The sequence below is a fragment of the Candoia aspera genome, chromosome 1 (assembly GCF_035149785.1).
Source record: "Candoia aspera isolate rCanAsp1 chromosome 1, rCanAsp1.hap2, whole genome shotgun sequence".
NCBI classification, from domain to species: Eukaryota; Metazoa; Chordata; class Lepidosauria; order Squamata; family Boidae; genus Candoia; species Candoia aspera.
The window spans coordinates 130,265,471-130,287,448 of NC_086153.1; the positions used below are offsets into that span (position 1 = coordinate 130,265,471).

Here is a 21,978-nt window from a genome sequence, read left to right on the forward strand (position 1 = left end):
CCCTACTTCTCTCACACGCTGATAAGAAAAGTTAATTTCTGCAATTGTCTGAAAAGCAGTGTTCCATGGGAATTCTGTGAAAATGTTTGGCAGATGAATCTATTATCTGGCAGATGTTCAAATTTATACTTGAGAACCACTTTTTCCTGCATAGCAAACACAGTATCCACCAGAAATAACACTGTGCACCTATATGCTAAACATATTAAGACCGAAAACAGATTTGAGATTTACATTAAAGTAGCAAAAATGCATTCATTAATTTTCAATTAATAGTTAATTCTTTCCCCCAATATGAAAGTTGTTGTTTTGGTTTATATTATTATTACTATTACTATTATTTTTTAAAAAGTAGATTTTAATAAAACAAATGGTCACACATCCAGTGACTTGAAAATTGGCAAGCCACTTCTGAAATCATGCCAAGAAAACTGCAGGGACTAATCTAGGCAGTCACCAGGAGTCAACACTGACTTGAAGGCGCACGTGTGCGCACACACACACACAGGCACTGGCCACAGGCTGCTCTGTAAAGATCAGGACTAAACAAAAGGTTAAATGTATTATTTACTGAATTAATGGGCCAGGGATTAAAATTAAGTGCACCTAGCTGACCTCAGTTAATCTGAAAAAGTTAAACAAGAATATCCTAGTTAGTACTTGGATAGGAGACTATGAGAAAATCCCAGGGCTGTAGGCTAGACTGGGAAGTTGAAAAACATTCCAGAGGAAGTCAGTTGCAAACCATATCCATACTATAGCTAAAAATCCTACATGGACATGGACATGTCCATGGAATATGTTATGATTATGCTTGTTTTTCAATTATGATTCAGATGGTATTATTACAGTGTGAATTGCACAGAGTCATAATGACTGAAGTGGCATAAAAGCATTTGGAATAAATGTATAAAAAATAACAGATTTAACTTTTACTGTAAGAGCGAGTGCTCTTTTGATAACATTGATCTGCATAAACACATACAGTATATAACACTGTATCACGTAGAAACTACTCTCTTGCACATAAAAATGCATGCAAAGAGGGACTGTGCAAATCTGGGTTCAGAAAACATAAACCCATGTATGCTTACTCTATAATGGAACTCCATTAATTGAATTGCTCTTATTCTGAAGTATGTAAGCATAAACTGGGGATGGCTCTGTTTAGTCCAGGTTACTCTATGTAAGCTAAGGAGATGGGGGAAAGATCCTTAGGACACTGACACATTCCTTTCTAAAAAAGATGGTTGAGGCCTTTGTGCTTCCCAGGAAAATCAAATACATGCTTATTCTGTAGTAATTGTCGCTGAGTTCAGTGGCTCTTAGTCTTAGGTAAATATAATGGTCCTGTTCAGTCAGCATCCAAGCCTCATTCTCTTCTCCTTCCATGTGTAGAGGAGGAGGGTCTACAGTGGAGAGCCTCTTTATCCATGGAGACTTTCCACAGACTGCAGGTTTTGATTATCTTGAGTTCTTTTGGGTGAAGAACCTTCACAGGTAGGGGCTCTCCACTGTAGATATTCAGTCTCTATACAGAGAAGGTAAGTAGAATAGGGCAGGACTACAATCCCTCCTGAAGCAGATAGTTTCTTTCCATCTGCTTCTGTTTTAGCCACTGGCTTTCCTTCTTTGTGTCTTCTGCCATTAACTTTTAATCATGTCTTTTTTATTTCTAGAGGTAGCTGTTCAATTTAGAGTCCTGTTGGTTATATAGTGATATATACATTATATAAATAAAAAACAAGTCTCTTCTAGTTATTGAGAGTCAATATGCCCAAAGCCTTTAAATTACATAGGAAACTGTTCCATATAATGGATAGCCTTCAATCTCAGGTGGGTTGGATAGGAGGGTGCTCTTAAATATATAACATTTTTGCCCTATGACTCTCTCCAAGGTAGAAGCTCAGGTGTTCTTTTCCTATCTCTCTTGTTCAGGTCCTCATGTCCAACCTACCAACTTTACTAATAAGGGGAATGATATAACAATTGAAACTGATTATAAATAATAGAGTTTGTGGCAGATGACACATAAGATACTTTGATGGATTCCAAAGAGCTCCTAAAGATCCTGTTATGAGACTATTTGGCTCCTTTCTCTTTCAGTGAGTGATTATTGTAGACTATTACTGAAACTCTCCTTGAAGCACAGAAATATATCTTATTACAGATAAGCTAGGCCACTATTGTATATTTTGATTGATAATAGCTCTCAAAAATCGAACTTTGGATCGTCTCTGTGCAAAATACACGCCCTGCCATTCCAATATAATCCTTCTCCTTTGTTTTATAGGTAGGTTTGTATCAGACAGCTCCTATTTTAGACCCCTACCACCACCAAAAAAAGACAAATCACCCTCAGATTCATGGAACTAATTTCATAGTTCTTTGGATCACAGTAATATTTATTCTGGGTCAGAGCTTAATGTACCCTTTGCCTTTGCTATACTGAACAATATTTGTATGTTTATTACTCAGATGCACTGAAAGAACTTCTATTCCAGGAATAACAGTATCAGAAAGATTTCTGAACCAAAAGCCTGGCAAACATGTTCCCTAATGATTTCTTTCCCAAACAATACTGCTAGTTCATCATAAATGGAATATAACATTAAGAGTCATTCTTTGTTTTATTAACCAAAAATATGTATTATATTAGACCTTCTGTTCTATCTAAAACAAACTACAATTATTAAAAGTACAGGCAGAGTACATTCTTATTTTTTAATTTTAGATGAGATGCTGTTAAGATATCCAAGAGCACCTCAAAGTGTGCCAAACATTTTTTTCTAAGCATTGTTTGTGTTCCAGCTGCCAGAATAATTGATAGGATCTACAAATAACTTTTTAGAAAACACTTGAAGTTCTCTTTCATACTTTGCAGCTTTATTCAATATGTCTAAGATAAAATACAGCAGGCTTATCTATCTTCACATTTCAGGTTTAAGGCTTAAAGATGAAGCAGTTAAAGTTCTTCCCCAAATAAAGATGTTCTTCTTAAATGGATATTAAATGGAATATGATCAATGAGAAGAATCTTCATTATCAAGTATTCTGTTGCTTCAAAGGCACTGAAGGCTAATTGAAGTTGCTTCAAATAGCAACTTCAATTTCTGTTTTTTAGCTAACCTTGAATCCGTTGAAGACAGATGATTCTAGAACCAGTAGAATGCTGGCATATTTTAGAGCACAAAAGTCTGCCCAAATTTCACATCACAAGGCTTACAGTGCTTAATGACTGCAGCAGGTTACTCCCTGGTTAAAATGTAAATAGGTACATAATTTCCTCCCCTCCCCCTGACTAAACTAAGCTAAACTTTTTAAAAAGATGGAGAGAATGTGATTAAGTTCAACAGTGGGTGACTCAACCCCTTATGGATTTTTTGCTTAACTCCTTATGGACTTTTTGTGTAAAAATGAACTTATGATTTATGGTTTCGATGGTTAGACAGGATAGATTATAGAAAGAAGAGAGTTATGTTGTAACCATAGTGTAAGAGGTACATTTATAATTGTACTTATAACTGCTGGAAAGAAGATCAGAAGCTACTTTGTATCTTTGTATCTTTTTTTTCTTTTCTATTATTTTTTCCCCCTTTCTTGCACTTTTGGCTTTCTCTTTGATTTCTTGTTCTTTTTCTTACTTTATATTAGTTTGTATTAGTTCTTATATTCATATATATATATATATATATATATGTATATAATATATATAATAATATATATTATATTATACACACACACACACACACACACAGTGTGTGTGACTCAACTAGCACCTGAGAATTTTTTGTTACTGTTATTAATGGATTGCTGAACTTCCTGTTTCAGTAAAATACCAAACATGTTGGGTTTCCTTTACAAAGAAGCTATTACATCAAGCCCTGTTCCTACCATTTCAGTTTTGTCTGGAATCCAACATTTTCTTTGGCAAATGTAGAAACGTTCTAATTAAAGTGCTCACAAAAACAAGCATCATTCATCACAGACATGGCAAACATCTGAAGAACATTGCACTAACTGATTCTTTTACTGGATTCAAAGAGAATTACAAGACTAGTGTCATGTGCCTGCTCTAGAGGGAGAGGGTTGTTTTAAGAACAAATTATTCGCAGTATGATTAATTTTTTACCACTATCCTAATTTATAGAGCTGAATAAAAAGCCATTGAAAGGCCTCTGCTCTAAGATGGGAAACTACAGAGAGGCAAGAAGACAAAAAGGAATGGGCCATGAGACATAGCCCTTTATTGTATCATTTTGTTGCAACTGCCAGAGATGATGCCATCTCCACTGTTTTGTAGGCAATAATCTCTCCCTCAAAAGTTTTCAACTGTGTCTCCTGCATTTTTTGTCTAGAACCATATTTTGTACGTGGTTAGTGTAAAAACTTGCTATCTTAGTTATGTCATGTGCACGTGGAGCAACAGCATTCTGAACATATAGATGGACTCAGAAATAGGATGGATGATGGCTACTAAATTGAGGTTCAATCCAAAAAAATCAGATCTTTTAGAAAGTGATTCAACTGCTTGGTTAAGTCAGGGTCCTTAAGGACCTTCCCTACATGGGGTCACTGTTCCCAGTAGTTCACTGCTTGAATATGCAGATTGATTCAGTTTTGTTATGAGATTTCAGTGGCCTCAGTAGCAGACAAGTGACTTCTACCAGTTTCAATAGAGACAGTGACTGTATATTATTTCCTAGAGGGAAATTTTTTTAAAAAATGTAATGGGGTCCATATAATTTATTTTCTAAGCATGCTTTCTATTTTGTCTTAGAGTTGAAGCAAATGCAAAGATAATAAACAACACAAAAGGGGATGGAGGTGGCGAGAGATGCAAAAGGCAAAAGGGGTCAACACTAGCAACTGATACTGAACAGTTTTTTGGAATAGGCACAAAACAGAAAAAGCGTTTTGTTTTGAGCTTGGCACAAAACAGCCCCCCTTGAAATCATTAGTCAAGAAATTTCAGGGTGACTGAGTTCTGTCAAATCAAAACTCAAAACTGCTTATGTGTTTGGTGTTCCATCAGAACAAACCCAAAACTTTTGAGGTGTTTTATAGGCAGTACAAGTAATTATGTTGTTTCAAAAGGTTCCTCTGTTACAGGTCCTTCAGATTTTTTTATTTCCTTTTTTTATATAGCTCTTCCTTCTTTTCTGATATTTTTAACTAGATTGGTTGTTTTCCCTTACAGTGGGCAATTTCCCTGATTCTCTTAAGCATCTCTACCTTTGTCCTCTTCTAAAAACAAACAAAAACCCTTCACTGAATATTTTAATTTATTCTAATTTTTGATCAGTGTCTTTTTCTTTTGTTTTTGACCAAGATGAATGAGGTGTCCTCTCTCAGTTTCTTCCTTATGTTTCAACAACCAGTCTCAATGCCCCATTTCAGTCAGGCTTCCATATGGGTAATTTAACAGAGATGGCAGTGGTTTGAGTTGTTAATGATTTGCTGAGCATTAATGCTAACAATTTTTCATCAGTATTGGCATTGTTGGACTTATCTGTAGTTTCTGACACCCTCAATCATCAAATTCTACAGCCTTTCTTGAACTCTTTAGGTGTTGCTGATGGTTTTTTTCCCATTAGTTTCACTCCTATCTATCAAAAAATAGCATTTTTTGGTTATGTGGAACGATTTCTGTTCTCATACTTTCCCATTATCTGTGAGTGTACTTCAGGGTGTAGTCTTACATTCACCTCTGTTTATTCAATACTTTGTCTTTAGGTTATATGATTTCTTTTTTTTTTCAGTTTAAATATATTTACGGTAACAATATCCAGGTATATTCTTCTGCTCCTGTCATAATAAAATACAGTATAATAGCCACAACAACAACAACAACAACAACCTCAACATCAATGGCATAGATCTTACCACACTGAAATCATAGTTTAATCATATGTTAGTTTTGTCTTGCCTGGATTATGCTCCATTCTTTGATTCAGGTTCAGAATTCCACAGTTTGTGTGGTTCTGGACCTCTCCCAATTGATCCCTATGCCTTCTCTTCTCCAATTTTTATACTGGTTGGATCATTGGCAATATAATTTTAAACTACTGGTGTTGTCTTTCTGGACACTTTGCACAGGAAGACCTAGCTGTCTGAATAATTTGATCCTGCTTCATGTTCTGGTCTGTATGGTTTGACTGTGTAATCAGGGTTGGTTAATTTTTCTACGTGTTAGAATGACTACTTCATGTTTGGATTTTGTCGTCTATCAACTATTCTTTGGAATAGATTCTTCTTGGAACTGTAGTTGGAGTTTGATCTCCTAAAGTTTAAAAAACTGCATAAAATACTATTTTTCTCATCAGCTTTATGAGAGTGGAAAAATAATATTGCTTAAACTATGGCTGAGTGTGGATAGATAATGGTTGCAGTAATTGATCATTGTATACCTTTGTTTATATTGCACTGTGACTTGTACTGTTGTTGCACTGTACTCATTGTACACTAATGGGAACACAATTCTACTCTCACCAAATGATATGTCTGTTTTTGTTAGTATCTGTTATCAAAAAACTCTCCACAACAGAAAGGACAAATGTCTTTTCAATTTCTTTAAGTAAAACATCTGGGTCACCCAACAAGAGATTACAGGCAAAGAAAGCAACTAAACGTTTTAAGATTCCTTTCCATTAGTATACCTGTCCCCTTGGGAAATTTCCTTAAGGTTTTGCATTTTCAGCTTGGGTTTTGTGGGAGTTTCTTGCTCTCTTTCTTTCTGCAGCCTGCTTGCCAGGGGCAAACTTAGCAAAAGCAACTCTTTTGTTCTTTCATCACATTTTTGCATGCACATGGAGTGGCTGCTGTCAAAATGGGAGACAGTTGATGTTTCCTCATTGCATGAGTAATGTTTAACTACAAGAAGACATGAGAGCATTCACCTCAAAGTTGAACCAACCAACCAACCAACCATCCCAACACTGTACTAGCAGCCTTTACATTTATACAATAACTGGGTTTTCTACAAACTAGCATGCACTCACTGCTTTTAAAATAAAACAGCAAAGTGCTCCTGGAATCCACCCATCCACCCATATGAACTCATAGCAAAGTTTTTCAAAATACAGCAACTTATCAGGCAAGCTGATAAACAGCTGCAAGCCATCTTCTGTGGAGGCATGTGCTTCCTCTTAATACTCCATTCCCACATTATCCCATCCAGTCTCAACCAGTAGCAGCATGGATCTAATTGGTTCCTACTCCTACTCCAGTACTGAGGAGTCTGGAAAAAGTTCGGAAAAATATCCCAATTGCAAGTCACAGAACAGTGGCCCAACTATGGTGTTTGAAATGATGCCTCTCAAAACAGCCAGGTTTTGTTTCATGTTTGGAATAAAGCAATGTGTACTATTGCACACTCAGGAGAAAACTCTCAAACACACATTTTGCTTTATGCTCAGAATACTCAGAATAGCAGTTTTGAGGCTGAGGCATCTGAAGAGGAAAATGTTTTGCATTGTCCTAATATTTTAACTAAATGTTTAGTGCTAACGTTTCTATAGTTAATAAGCTAATAGAAAGTATGTAGGAAAATATAAAGAAAAAAAGTTTCAACATTCTTCCAGATCTGCAGGGATTTCTTTTTGGGTTAAAACTTTTTTGTTTTGAGAAAGAAAATTTAAATAAACAGCAGGCATTAACCATTAATTACAGTAGTGTAGTCTGTACAGAATACAATGCAAAGCCTCTGAATCTTTTTCTTTTCTTTTGGTATTCTTTAGTGGTAACAAGCTAGAGGTTTTAGGGATCATATATTCTTTGTCTTAGTAAAAGCTTTATCATACTTAGTAAAAGCTTTATCATACTGTTTATAACATCCAATAGTGTACAGAAGTCCCTCTCCCATCTAACTTTTTGAACAGTTGCACCTGAAAACATAAAAGGATTCATGGGCAAATATCTTTTTGTTTTGAAATGTATAAAGCTATAACAATCTATTATACTGAGGAACCAAACTGTTAGTTTAAGTAGGAGGGATTTTCTGCAGCAAAATGATAAAGCTGAAAAACAAACTCCAATGGCAAGTGGCTACACAAATACAGTGATCACCAGGTGATAATCCTGCATGTTTATTTGGAAGTAAATTCCATGGTATTCAACAGGTTGATTTTCAAAGAAATATGCAGAGATTGGACCTTTAGATTATTCTTGGATGTATTAATGCTAGATTCAACACCTGGTGAGTACCAATCACAGAGGAATACATAGATAACCTCGAAGAAGCTAGGCAGAAACAGTTAAGGAAAAAAAAAAAAGACACAACTCTGTTGTGGGAAAGGAAGAAACTTGAGAGACTCAGTATAGCTCCCCCCACTCTACCACTGAGACTAGGTATAAGATGGAGCAGAGGGAAATTCTGGAAGGCTTTCAAGATTCTCTTATTATACCCTACACAAGAAAGTAGCATTCCTAGGTTCCTCGCACCATTTCCTGACCTGGCCTACCTCAAAGGACTGGCACTACAGTGTAATGCATTTTTACCTAATTTTGTTATCTGCACCAAGTTCCACTGCTTGATGTCCAAACAGAAATCTTTGGCTGGCAGAGACTTTCTCATTATTTTGATTTATTTATTTATTTAACAAATTTATATAACTGCCTATTTATCCAAGGAATGCTGGGCAGTGAACAGAAATAAAATATATCCTAACTGTATAAATCCAGTTCAGAAGAAACTGGTTGAGGTCCTTAAAAATTACATTATCTCTTCTCTCTTCACCCACCCATCTGTTTGTCTGTTTATGTATGTATATTTATTTGTTCAATTTGTATAGCCACCTATCTAACATATGAGATTGTGGGCAGCTCAGTTAAAAATCTCCCCAGATATAAATAAATAACCAAACAATAACAACAACACATTAAAACACATTGGGAGCCAGTGCTGTTCACAGAGTGGCGTTACGCGGGCACATCATGGTGGATCTTATAGTACATGTGCTATTGCATTTTGGAGCAGCTTCTGAGTGCTCTTCAAGGGCTGCCCTATGTAGAGTGCATTGCCATACATGTAGTCCTCACTTAATGACCATTCTTTTAGTGCCACTTCAGACTTACGACAGTGCTGAAAAAACCAACGTACAACCAGTGCTCACACTTTCGACTGTTGCAGCATCCCCACAGTAACGTGATCATGATTTGGGCACTTAGCAACTGGTTCGCATTTATGACCATTGCAGAATCCCGTGGTCATGTGATCACCATTTTTGACCTTCCCGTCTGGCTTCTGGCAAGCAAAATCAAGGGGGAACCATGTGATTTGCTTAATGACCACATGGTTCGCTTAATGACAGCTGCAAAAAAGATCATAAAATCAGGTTGGATTTGCTTGATGTCAGTTTCGCTTAGCAACAGAAATTCTTGATTGTGGTCATTAAGTGAGGACTACCTGTATTCCACGCCACAGTTGCCAATACAACCAGTCTGCTGGAAAGTCAAATAACAATTGCAAAAACACCCACAGTTGCAATCAGAAAGCCACCACCTAATTATTTCAAGCTGTGGTTTATTGTCCTAAAACAAGTCATGGTTTATTTAATTGTGATGTGAAAAGGTGAAAGGTCCCCTGCGCAAGCACCAAGTCATGTCTGACCCTTTGGGGGGACGCCGCTTTCACGTTTTCTTGGCAGACTATAGCGGGATGGTTTGCCATTGCCCTCCCCAGTCGTCACCTTCCCCAGCAAGCTGGGAACTCATTTTACCAACCTCGGAAGGATGGAAGGCTGAGTCGACCTGAGCCAGCTACCCGAGCTCACCAAAATGTTTTCTGACTATATTGTTTATTGCTACCAGTAGGTGATTTGGAATTAAAAGAAATTAAGGTGGCTTCAAATGTTGCCACTGACTTCAGTACCAGATGAGGATTTGCACTTGTAAACAAACTAAACTGGCTTATGTTTTCATAGAATATTGGCTCTAAATTGTATTATTTTTCTGCATTAAATAGCATACCAGCAATTAGTATTTCCATGTCTCCTGATTTTCTACATAAATCTAAAAAAACTGAACGAGCTTGAGAAGCACACTACAGTATGTCACTTTGGAAAGATTTTTTTTGGTAACTTTTTGTGAACTTTTTTTGTTAACAATATATAAAAGATCCATTGCACTATTATTCTTTCTTAACAAGAAAGAAAGAAAGAAAGAAAGAAAGAAAGAAAGAAAGAAAGAAAGAAAGAAAGAAAGAAAGAAAGAAAGAAAGAAAGAGGGAGGGAGGGAGGGAGGGAGGGAGGGAGGGAGGGAGGGAATGGGAATGGGAATGGGAATGGGAATGGGAATGGGAATGGTAGGCAGGCCAGCCAGGATTCACACACATACCCCTGAAACAGCTGCATTCACATTGGGTCAAATTCCATAATATTCCCCACTGTGACCTCTCTGGTATTTTCCAGCTTCCCTGCAGTGTTCACCCAAACTGTTCCTCACAAAATATATTGTTTATTTTTACCAAATTGTCGTTTTTAACAGAGCTGTGCACAGACCTCAACAGGATTAACAGCTGAGAGTCTGTACTGAGGTACGAATCCTAACCTTCTGGGGTGGCAAATATTATGTAAAAAAACAATGACACCCTCTCTCACACAAGAACAGCCAGTAATTCATTCCTTCTTTGTTTGCTTCTTCTCTACAGCAAACTTTGAGAAAACCCTCACTTCAACCTAACATTACTCTGCCCTTGATAAAGCCCAATTTACATGCTCAGAAGTTCCCCATTAGCCTCCCCCATGTAGGCTGATGCAGAGATCAGACATAATTTTCCCTTTATTCCCTCCTCTCCCACTCCCCAACTTGTGTGATGAAGAGTTCTTGAAACCTGCAAGCTTGCACTGATGTGAAATGCCTTCAGTTGACCTAAAATGGTCTTTGCTGAATGGATGTTGGCTCTTGGCTCTTCTTTTCTTAACACTGGACCATATTCATTCTTTTGTTTTTAAACCAAGATATTGAAGAAGAGTTTGCCAGTGTCTGCTGCTGGGACCTCTAGACCTCTGGCATTTGTCCAGCTAAAACTTGTAGCAGCACCACACCTGACTTTGAGGACTCTCCACTGATCAGAGATCTTGTTCTAGGTCACATCCCTCAAGTACTTGGTGGCAGTGCTCTGACTCTAACATGCTGTCCCCAGAACTGCTTCTCTGGCATCTAGTTAAAGGAATTTCAAATGTCAGTTTTTTTAAAAATGGCAAACTCTTCATTCACAGCAAGCTCGGTGCCACTGAATTTTATTTTATCTGATTTTTTAAATTACTGTTTTGCAAAAAGAAGCATTGTAGGTATTAGTTGAGAGGTTATTTACAAATTAGTTGATTATTTTGGTCAGTGTTTGTGGCTATTTATTCAATAAAGGTCAGGTATAATTTTGAAGAAGAAATGAAATATCTGTAGATGCCTATGCTTTGATATGAGTGACTAATCAATAAAGTATACTAATCAATATACTATACTATACTGTACTATAGGTGGAAAGGGAAAAGATTCTCATGCATTTGGGGTGGGGTACAATGCCCTTTTGGAATCTTCTCCCTTATGTGATTCTAGATCCACAGGTCCTTTTAAGCCACAGCTGAGTGTGAGAAAATTCCCCACCATCATTACTAATGAGATCCTAAGATATCTCATTGCAACCTCCTGCCCATTCAGTGCTATTAAACACAACAGGTTTGTAGTCATTCAACAATTCACTCTGGCCAACCAGCTGGGATGATGGATCTAGGTTATAGGAAATGTATTCATTGTGAACAATACACTAATATATATCATAAATTACATCAACATTCCCTACAAACATTCGGCTTTCATTTATAAAGGGGTTAACATATGACTGCCCTTTTTTTGTGTGAGGGAAACAGATGTCAGGAACTAATTACTGTTGCCATAAGCATCCTTTTGCTCTAGAACGGTTGTTTATTCCTTTCATACAAGTTCTCACTTCCTTTTCATTTTCTCTGACATCACTTTTTAATGAGCTGTATGACTCCAAAGTTGAGGTAACATGTATTTATAGCCATTGATGAATGAATATCAGCTTAAAACAGGTAGAGAGCTCTTAAGTATGAAGTTTGTATGTTTGGAGCAAGGCTTCAAAATCAAAAGTAATGGTAAAGACTTAGAGTTTTTAAAAATATATTAATATATGCTGTATGTCTGTGAAAAATAATGCATACCGGGCTTGGGGTGGGGAGGAGAATAGTCATACTTGGGGTTGGCTAATGCCTTGAAGTGCCCCTCCTATGCAAGGACTGAATGAGAACACAGCCATCTGGACTTTATATTTAATAGCTATGTGTAATTGTTTTATAGTGCACTTTTATACTGGAATTTTATTATATATTTAATGTTTTTTAATTATTTTGTTGTAAACCGCCCAGAGTCGCTCCGGTGGGAGGAGATGGACGATGACAAATTTGATAAACAAATAAATAAATAAATACGTTTTCTTCTAACAATCAATATAAAAGTTAGTAGAGAAAACATGGCATATGATACTTGTAGATTAAATCATAGTAACATGAGTAAAATGTCTCTGTAAGATGCATGTCATATACAACTCTAGGCATTATGCATATTAGTAATATGAGTAGTAGTAAAAATCATTATCATGGCAATTTAAAATTATTATAAGTGATAAGTCCTGTGAATATGTTATATGAATATATAAAAAAATATTCCTAAACTGTGACATGGCCTTAACTAGAGCTATCAGATCTGGCCTGCAAAGATTTGAGCAACCACTAGAGGTCAGTAAATAGATATAGAAGTTACAACTCTTTGCTGTCATCTAATGGTCATCTGGATTTCTTCCAGTCAGGATCTAATAGCCCTACTTTAACCTCAACAGAAAAAAGAAAAAGTGTAATACATTGGAGTCAACAGATATGTTAACTGAAGCATCTTCTATTATTAAAAACAAAACAGTTACTTAAAGATAAGAAAACTATTTCAAGCCAATACAAGGAAATAAACATTTTCATTGTGCTCCTCTTACTTTTTTTGAGGTATTGTAAATGCAACCAAAATGAAGTATTCCAAAAAACCTCATTGATTTCAACAGGAGGAGATTTGGTTTCTTCCCGTGAAACTAATGGGATCCTTAAAAGTGCACAATCTTGGATGAATAACTTTCAGATTTAATATTTGAATAAATATTTTGAGCACGGAAATGTACAAGCACATTCCTCTGTCTGTTTTAGAAATAAAGTATGTCCCCAAAACTGAGCTGTTAGTGGGGTTTTCCTGTGCTATATGTGATCTTAAATTATTTTTTAACTTAGAAATAAATTCCCAATGCTGGTCTGGCAGGAGAGAGGGTCATAGGAGGAAGTTAAAAAAAGTTGCTTGAGATTTTCTGTCTTGCTTTGGTTTCATATGTTTTGACTTGACTTAAATACTGTAATAGATATAGCTAGCTATTAATCTGCTTGCTAATGTTATAATTTCTTTTTTAATGTCTGAATTCATTAAGATTGATTGAGCAAAAATATAAATACGTCATTAGTGAAAAAGAATTAACTCCACTCCATTAATCTGGAAGATGTAGAGGTAAGGCAAGAGAATGAAAAGGAGAAGGAAAACTTCCCAACAGAGAAAGAGGGTAAAATGCTGTATTCAGTACAGTCAGCCAGCTATTCTGAGATTTCTGTATGAGATGAAGAGACTGAATTTTAAATGGTCAGAAATGAACCTGGAAACACCTAAAATCAATGTATAGGAGGAAAAAAAATGTTCTTGCTGTAAAGCCTGCAAGGATTGCTTAGCAAAAAAAGATCTTGAAGATTTCTAAGGCAATCAGAGTGAAAGGAGGTCTAATTTAGCCCATCTGAACAATTTGCAGAATAAATGAACACCGACGGGCAAACCTCAGGATCATATCTTAACTGTCAAAATCCTGGTTCAGAGACCACCAATAAAGGGACATGAAAGGGAAATAAGCAATTGCTCTGTTCTGGCAAAGGAATGTGCGGCTATTGAGAGAAGATGGAAAAGGAAGCATCTAAAAATAAAGAGTGAGCAGAGATTACATAGGAGGAAAACTAACTGTTCCTTTTCTTTTTCTCTTTTCTTTTGCATCTTTACTTGGAAGTAAATCCCTCTGTGCATAGGATAGCAGTCTACTGTTTTTAGTGAGTTAAAAATCAGATTGTAATATTTCACAATCAGAAAACACTATTATTATACAGGCAGTTACAAGCAAATGATCAAGGACAAGAAGTGGAGCATAAGCATAAATTCAGGTATTGTTAAAAACTTCTCCAGGCTTATCACTAAATATATGGAAACAGAAAGCAAAAACAAACAAACAAAAATTCTTTGAGAAGGAATTGCTATGAGTACCAGCTGCAAAAACCTACGCCATAGGATTCTCAGGAGCAGCTGGGACTGCCGTCGCTAAGCGATGCTGTCACGTGACGTCATGCTTTATGACCACATCGCTTAGCGATGGTAATTCCGGTCCCAATTGCAGTCATAACTCGAGGACTATCTATACTTATACTTCATTCAGTATTTCACTATGGTGTTCTAATCAGGACTGAGATCTTTTTGTAGTCCTTCTCTCCATGTTGTAACAGGTCATCTGAGTGGGGAGTGTAACTGTAAGACTGATACTTCCAGGAAACAAAACTTCTTGCAACACATTTGGAAAACCATATCTTTCATCTCATTTATTTATTTATTCGATTTATATGGCTGCCCACTCACCATGCAACTCTGGGCATCTAACCAGGGGCATCTTCAGTGATGGTCACTGGCTTCAATGTGGCAGGCGTGACACTTGCACACACTTAAAAAAGGGATAGGAATTTGCTTACTTGGTTGCACTTGCCTTTTAAAGCTAGTGACTATCATTGCAGATGCTAACATAGGCTTCAAGATATAAGACAATCAATAAAACACACGGTGCTTGAAGCAACTCACATCCCACACATTAAAACTGGCTCACATACCATGCTGGCCCAGTGCCGGGGGGAAGAGCCAGGTTTTCAAGGCTTTCTGAAGGCTGGCAGGGTTGGGGCCATCTGAATTTTGTAAGAGAGTCATGTTGAGTTTTCTTTTTCCGAAAAAGGAATAAGTTCTAATTTGTACTTTAAATACAAAATTTGCTATCTTAAATTGGTCCCTGGGGAGAAGATTCCATCTCTTAGTACACAGAATAGTCCGTCTGTGGGTCCTGGCTCTTTCCTGTGGCAGTGGTGTCTGGCTAAAATAATGGGGAAATGATGTTGACAATCTAGTCCTCTCATGTAAGATATTACTGTTGCTGTTCCAAAAGCTATGTACTAGCTAATTTTAAAATTAGCCACAAAGTTCCAGACTTCAGAGGACACAAACTATTTTGTTTCAACACCTTACAATCAGTGGCCTCTCAGCAGATTCTTTCAATGCAGCGTGTTTAAAGGTTTTATTCAGAACGTCTGCATGGCTTGTAATTGCTCTTATTTCTGAGGATCAGATTATCCTTTAAATAAGGATATCTTTAATTCAGACTCATCAGAAAGCATTTGCATTTATTTGGGAAGCCTCTACAGTGCCTGTGCATGAATATTTTTGGTAGCACTTTGTAATGTAAGGATGGTGGCGTAAGAAATCACGTTCAGGCTCTAATCAGTGTCTACGCATACAGTATATGGGCATCAAATGTGTGCTAGTTCTTCCATAAGCACTCATAGCTTATGTTTTTTCACACATTTCTCCACCCGCAGCCCTACTCATAGGATCTGATGAGCACAGAACAATCAGCCCTAAAATGTCATATTATTTTAATGAAGAGCAGAGAAGTTCTGGGTGAGGTCCAAGTCACTTCTTTTCAACTTCTTTGAAAAATGTGCAAAGCCCTAGTATTTTTATTAAAAAAATTCTAAATGCTGGAAGATATAATCAGCATTCCTGAAGTCTGTTACCTATTTACTCTATGAGCTTTCAGAGACAAGATATATTAGAAAAGGTGCACGTGATAGCTATGTATGCCTATAGATTCATCTCTAATCTTAGATGAGTAAGAAAGCTTCCATATAAATAATGGTAATTCTAGCTATTTAGATAATGAACATTTCTTGGATGATGATTTCTGTTGATGTGGTTTCTTCACAGAGAAATAAGTGGGGCGGAGGCTTGTGGGAATTCCAGTCCTGCCTCACAACTGCAAATGATATTTATTTTATTAATTTAAAAGATTTATAGAGCTGCCCACCCTACATATCATAACCTTGGGTGGCTTTCAACAATAAAGCAATAAAAAGTATAAAAACCAGCATAAAACCTCCCCCATCCCCAAAAGCAAACACCCCTCATATCCAACAAACAACTTTCCTGGGCTCCAGCCACTTCCTACCTCAACATTTGTGGAAAAATGAGGTCTTCAGTGCTTTTTAGAAGGTCAAGAGAGGGGAGGCCTGCCAGATCTCAGGGGGAAGGATGTTTCATAATGAAACTATGGATAATGACATTTTTTAAAAAGGACTTTAGGTATGCACAAAAGCCCTTCTTCCATTTTGCCAATGCTTAAGTAACAAAAACCAAGGTTAAAAACTACAGATATGCAAAAACCATTATTGTATATTTTTAGGACCAGTCTCTTTATAGTAACTGCAAGCATGTGAACCCATGGATAACAAGGACTACTTGTAGTTTTACTGAAGTAATAAGTAGTCATACTTATTTTGGATGTTAAGCAAAACGATAGGGTCAATTATTGGGCAATTCTGCAAACACTGCAAAATCAAAATTATTTCCATGATACAAGGATCATTATGTGGGTTTATCAGTGGCATACTGACTCATAATAGTTTGGGAGGTTGAATCATATGAGACTTCATAGCAATGTGGGCGAGGGAGAACATTTTAGATCATGGAGACAACAGCAAAGAATTTATCTTTTGACCATACCATTCTCACCACATCAGCCTCCTGTGGTTAAATTAGTACAATGTATTCCAGGGTTATGTGGGAGATTTCAACCATTTTCCTCCCTTCAATCATTTAACAATGACACCAGTGAGAAAGGAGCATATTCTGGACACTAAGAGGCTAACATTCAATTAGCCTAACACATTCACAGAGTATAGTTATTACCAGAAAAGTCAACATACTTGGCCAAGCAAAACATGGCAAACTATGCTTAATGTAGTATGTTGTCTAATTTAGCAATCTCCTTTTTGGAAAAGAATTCTTATGATAAAGTGTTTAGGTATTTTTATGGAGAATAATGCTTTTTATACTAGAAAATAGCCAAGAGTTGGCAACTTCTGGTTCATGGTTCACATGTAGACCCCTAAAATATCTGTGATGCCTCTGGAGACCCTCCCAATTGTAGCCAATTGGCAGAAGAATCAATCAATCAATCACTGACTTTTGACATTATGGACCGTTAGAAAGCTTCTCTGACCGACTGCAGGGCTCCCTGTAATTTGTAGAAAGGGGAATAGTAGGGAAGACATGGCATTTTCTGCTTGCTGCCTTGGCTTGGCTTCTTGCTTTGCTTGTCATGGGGTCTTATGTTCTTAGCACTTTGCTGCCTAATTTAGGCAGTGGCAGCACAAGATCAAAACTCTGAGAAATGTGGCATTTCAAGAAACTCCACTAGTTTCCACTAGCTCTAAAATCTGTGGACTTTTTATTGTGTCCTCCTTCCATCACTGATGCACCCTACAGGCTATAGTATTGTGACAGAGATGCAGCTATGAGACAGAGAGAGAAGGAGATGGATGCATAAGGCTCCAAGACTGAATGCAATATAATTCATCTTGATGTTGACTGGGATGTAATGGGAAATAAAGCACTGCAATATTCAATTGAAGAAATTAAATAAGAAAATGAAATATAGCTAAATCTAGCTCAGGCCAGCACCATTCAGTATACCTCACCATATCTTTCTACCTTGCAAACCACCCTTGCGTCTATCATGTTCATACACTACTTCATGTATTGCCTCTTCATTCTTTAAACTTTTCACTTTGTTCCTTATAAGGATCTCATTAATTCCTCCAACCATTAATTCCTCCAACCTTTCTTGGTCTTTCTTATCCTCTCAACCCATTTCCTTTCCTCATCACATATTTGCTTTGTGATTCAATCCTTATTAATTCTCTCTATATGGCACACCACCTCAACATATTTCTTTCCTACTGGTAATTTACTTTTGAATTCAATCCACATTCATTCAGCACTCCTTCATTACTGACCCTCTCTTTTCTTGTTTTACCACACATTTCTGAAGTATCCCCTGCAATCAATTTAATTTTATGCTTCTCCTGCAATACCCAATTCTTACTTCCATATAACAAAATGGGCAGAAGCAAGTTCTTATAATCATTCATTAAGCTTTCTCTAAATCAAAAAACATACAATTCTTTTTTCCTTTCATTATGCAAGTCTCAGTGACCTCAGTGACCTCTGAAGAGCAAAAAATTATATAAAGATGCAGTGCATGGCCCAGGTTTTGCTCATTGTACTTGTATTTCCATACTTCATCTATCTTCCAAGCACTTTCCCAGGCAGAATTAGTAAACTCTTGCTAACCTAATCCTCTTGCTAACTTTCCCTTTGCATGGGGAACAATCATGACATTATTCCAATCGTATGGCATATGTGGTCTTCATATACATTAAACAAATCATAAAGCCACTGTATAAACAAAACCACATCCAATCTTTTCACATTTCTCCAATTCATTCTTCAGGCATTCGCTCACTTAAGTTTTATCTCAAATAATTTCATCACTTTGATTTTTAATGGCATTCACTTTGATGTGCCTTCTAGTTTAGTTCACCCATGTTAAAGAGTGTCTAGATAAAGCATCTGGTCTAGTTAAAGCATCTGACACATCAGGATGGGACAAGAAAAATGTTGTGGAAAATTCAGAGGTACAGAGCATGTCACTGAGGAGAAGGAATCATGCTGCTTTACAAGAAAGGGACCTCAAACAATGGGAAAGCAAAGATTTTTGTAGATGTTGAGGGCTACAAGGCAGGAAATCCTAGGGATCTGATTTGCTGGCCAGTTTTGGGGAAGTTAGGCAGGTCCTCGTCCATGTACACTATGTGGAACAACTAAATAGTTCCAAGTTGGGAAAGGGGTGTACCAGTGTGTACACAGGTAGTCCTCATTTAGCGACAGTTGGGACTGGCAACTTGGTCGTTAAGCAAAGCAGTTGCTAAGTGAAACCGTGGCTGTGCTTATGATTTTATTTCAGTTTTCCTTTGCTTTACAGACCTGCGAAGGTCATAAATGCAAGGATTGGTGGTAAAGTTACTTTTTCATCACTGTCATAACTGCGAAGAGTTACTAAATGAGGACTACCTGTATTGTCACCTTATTTATTTAACTTACAGTATATGCAGAATACTTTGTGAGAAATTTTGGATCAGAAGAAAAATAAATTGGAATTAATATTGCTATGAGAAACATCCACAATCCCTGTTACACTTGGATAGCTAGAAGTCAGAAACATAAAAAGTATCTCTTGCTGAAGATGAAAGAAGAGAGCAGAAACCCTGCTGTTCATTGTTTTAAAAATTTAGATTACATCAATAGGCAACCACAACCCGATACTTCAAGAAATTTAAGTAGTAATGAACTTTATCTTCCTAGGCTCAAAAATTAACAGCAATGCTGAATACAGCAATGAAACACAGAGATATCTGCTGGTTGAGAGAAAGACTATAACAGACCTAGCAAAAGTGCAGACGCATCACACTGACAACAAAGGTGTGTCTTGTTGATGCCATGACTTTCCCTGGTGTAACATGGCTCCAAAAAAAGGGTCATCAGAATCATCAGAAAGGCTGAATAAAATGAATGCCTTTGAACTGTGGCACTGGAGAAACTTGTTGAGAATACCTTGAAACACCAGAAAGAGCAAATCATTCAATATTAGATGAAGTAAAACCAAACTGCTCACCAGAAGTACTGACAATGAAGTTAAATCTTAAATATTTTGGACACATAATACAAAGGCAAGATTCACTGTAGAAGAGCCTGGTGTTTAGAAAAATCAAAGGCAACAGAACAGGTGGCTAGAGACTATCACTGATGATACAAGCATGAGTTTGCAGGAACTCAAAGAAGCAATTACTGACAGATTGCAAAATGGTGTCTGCCGTGTCATGAAAAGTAGAAGTGATTGAATAACTGAACAACAATTAATATAGTTAAATTTATGACTGGTAAAAGAATGTTTTTAAAACATATTTCCATGTAGTTGTCCACTGCAACTCAACTATTGGTTAAAAGAGAAGATAGCTTCAAACAATCCTTTATCAAATTGTGCAATTTTCTTATAAGTAGAACTTAAGTTGTTAACAAAGATAAGAAGTGCTTAGTTACAAGCATACCCAGGAATATGCTAAACAGTGGGGATCACTAAAAAAGGATTTGGATGACCATGTATGGAGAAGATGCCTGCATTTCTTCAGATTCAAAGGCATGGAAGTAGTGCTTCCCCTCTTCCCTTTCTCCCAGCATGCCTCCATATGCCAGGGTCCATTGGGAAGGTCTGAAGAAGAATTTGAAGTGCATTCAACTGAGCACACTTAGAATCTTCCCTCTGATCAGAAACTCTGCAATACAGAAATGTAAGGCATCGTACACAAGGATTCTGGGAGCAGGCTCGGTATGCTCATCCCACCCCTTCCTTACATACATACGCATTTATTTATTTACTATCCCGCCTTTATTATTTTTATAAATAACTCAAGGTGAAGAACACACCTAACACTCCTTCCTCCTCCTATTTTCCCCACAACAACAACCCTGTGAGGGAGTTGGGCTGAGAGAGAGGGACTGGCCCAAGGTCACCCAGCCGGCTTTCATGCCTAAGGCGGGACTAGAACTCTCAGTCTCCTGGTTTCTAGCCCAGCACCTTAACCACTAAACCAAACTGGCTCCCTTTTAATCCTTTTAAGGAGACTTTAGAAGAAAAGAAATCCTTTTAAGAGAGTTTAGAAGAAAAATAATCTGTGTTTGTGCATGCTGTCACACATAGACACAGACATATAACATGCTATAAATAATGTAATTTGTAATCCCTATGCAAATCTTTCACTTCAGTTTTCCCTTTAGGGCAAAGAGAGAAGGGAGAAGAAGGGGCAGAGGGGATGGGTGGGATGAGGAAGGAAATCCTAAGTGGCTGTTAGGTATCTGGGATATTTGGAGTGTAGGGTTCCTACATAAATAGGCCTTCATCAGTTGTACTTTGGAGTAAAAAATACACTTAGACTGGGTGGCTTTCTTTCCTCATGTCCTACAGAGGTGCAGGAGGAAAGAGGCAGCTGCCAGTTCAGGTATAATGGACTTTATTCTCTCTTTTTTTCTGCCGTCATACAAGACACTTAACCTGGTTATTAAATTCATCCATTTTTGAGGTTCATACTACATGCTAGGCTATGACAAAACTATCTCATACTAAACAAGCGTAGCACATTGTATGAATGCTATTAATAGATTTTTTACCTAACCTAGTTAAGCTTGTGTGGATATAGCCTCTGTTTCATCCTCCCTTGTCTCTTGCAAATTTTAGTTTACCAGAATATTGGAACTGGGCAAATAATAGTTTGCATCAAATCAGAATCAGGGACACACTTCCAGTTACAGATGTCTCATTTGTGCAAACCATCATCTGCTGAATACAGAGGCCATGGCAAACTATGATTTGTGCTAGCCAGAAAGTAAGGGCGGGGGTCTTGGAGGACACAGAAGGAGACAGACATATGAGAAGATTTTAAATGTGATGTCTAAACAGGGTAAATCCATCTTTAGCATATGGTTTCTTTCTCCTCAATTAATTCCCAGCATTCTATACACTGACCTCTTAAAAGCAGTTAAGTGGTTTCTTAATATGTTAGGTTAAATATTCATTCAGTTTTCTTCTACAGCTAAAGTGAAGTCTGCTTTTGTTTGAAAGGAAGATTCCATTTATACAGAATGTTAAGGAAATCACACAATGTTGACATGATGAAACTTGAAGGG

General features: G+C 37.1%; 1 protein-coding gene across 1 annotated transcript in view; it reads right to left on the minus strand.

Moving 5' to 3' along the window:
- Window positions 1–21,978, minus strand: part of MCPH1 (microcephalin 1) — a 107,664-nt gene that overhangs the window by 13,471 nt on the left and 72,215 nt on the right. The window lies entirely within an intron of this gene.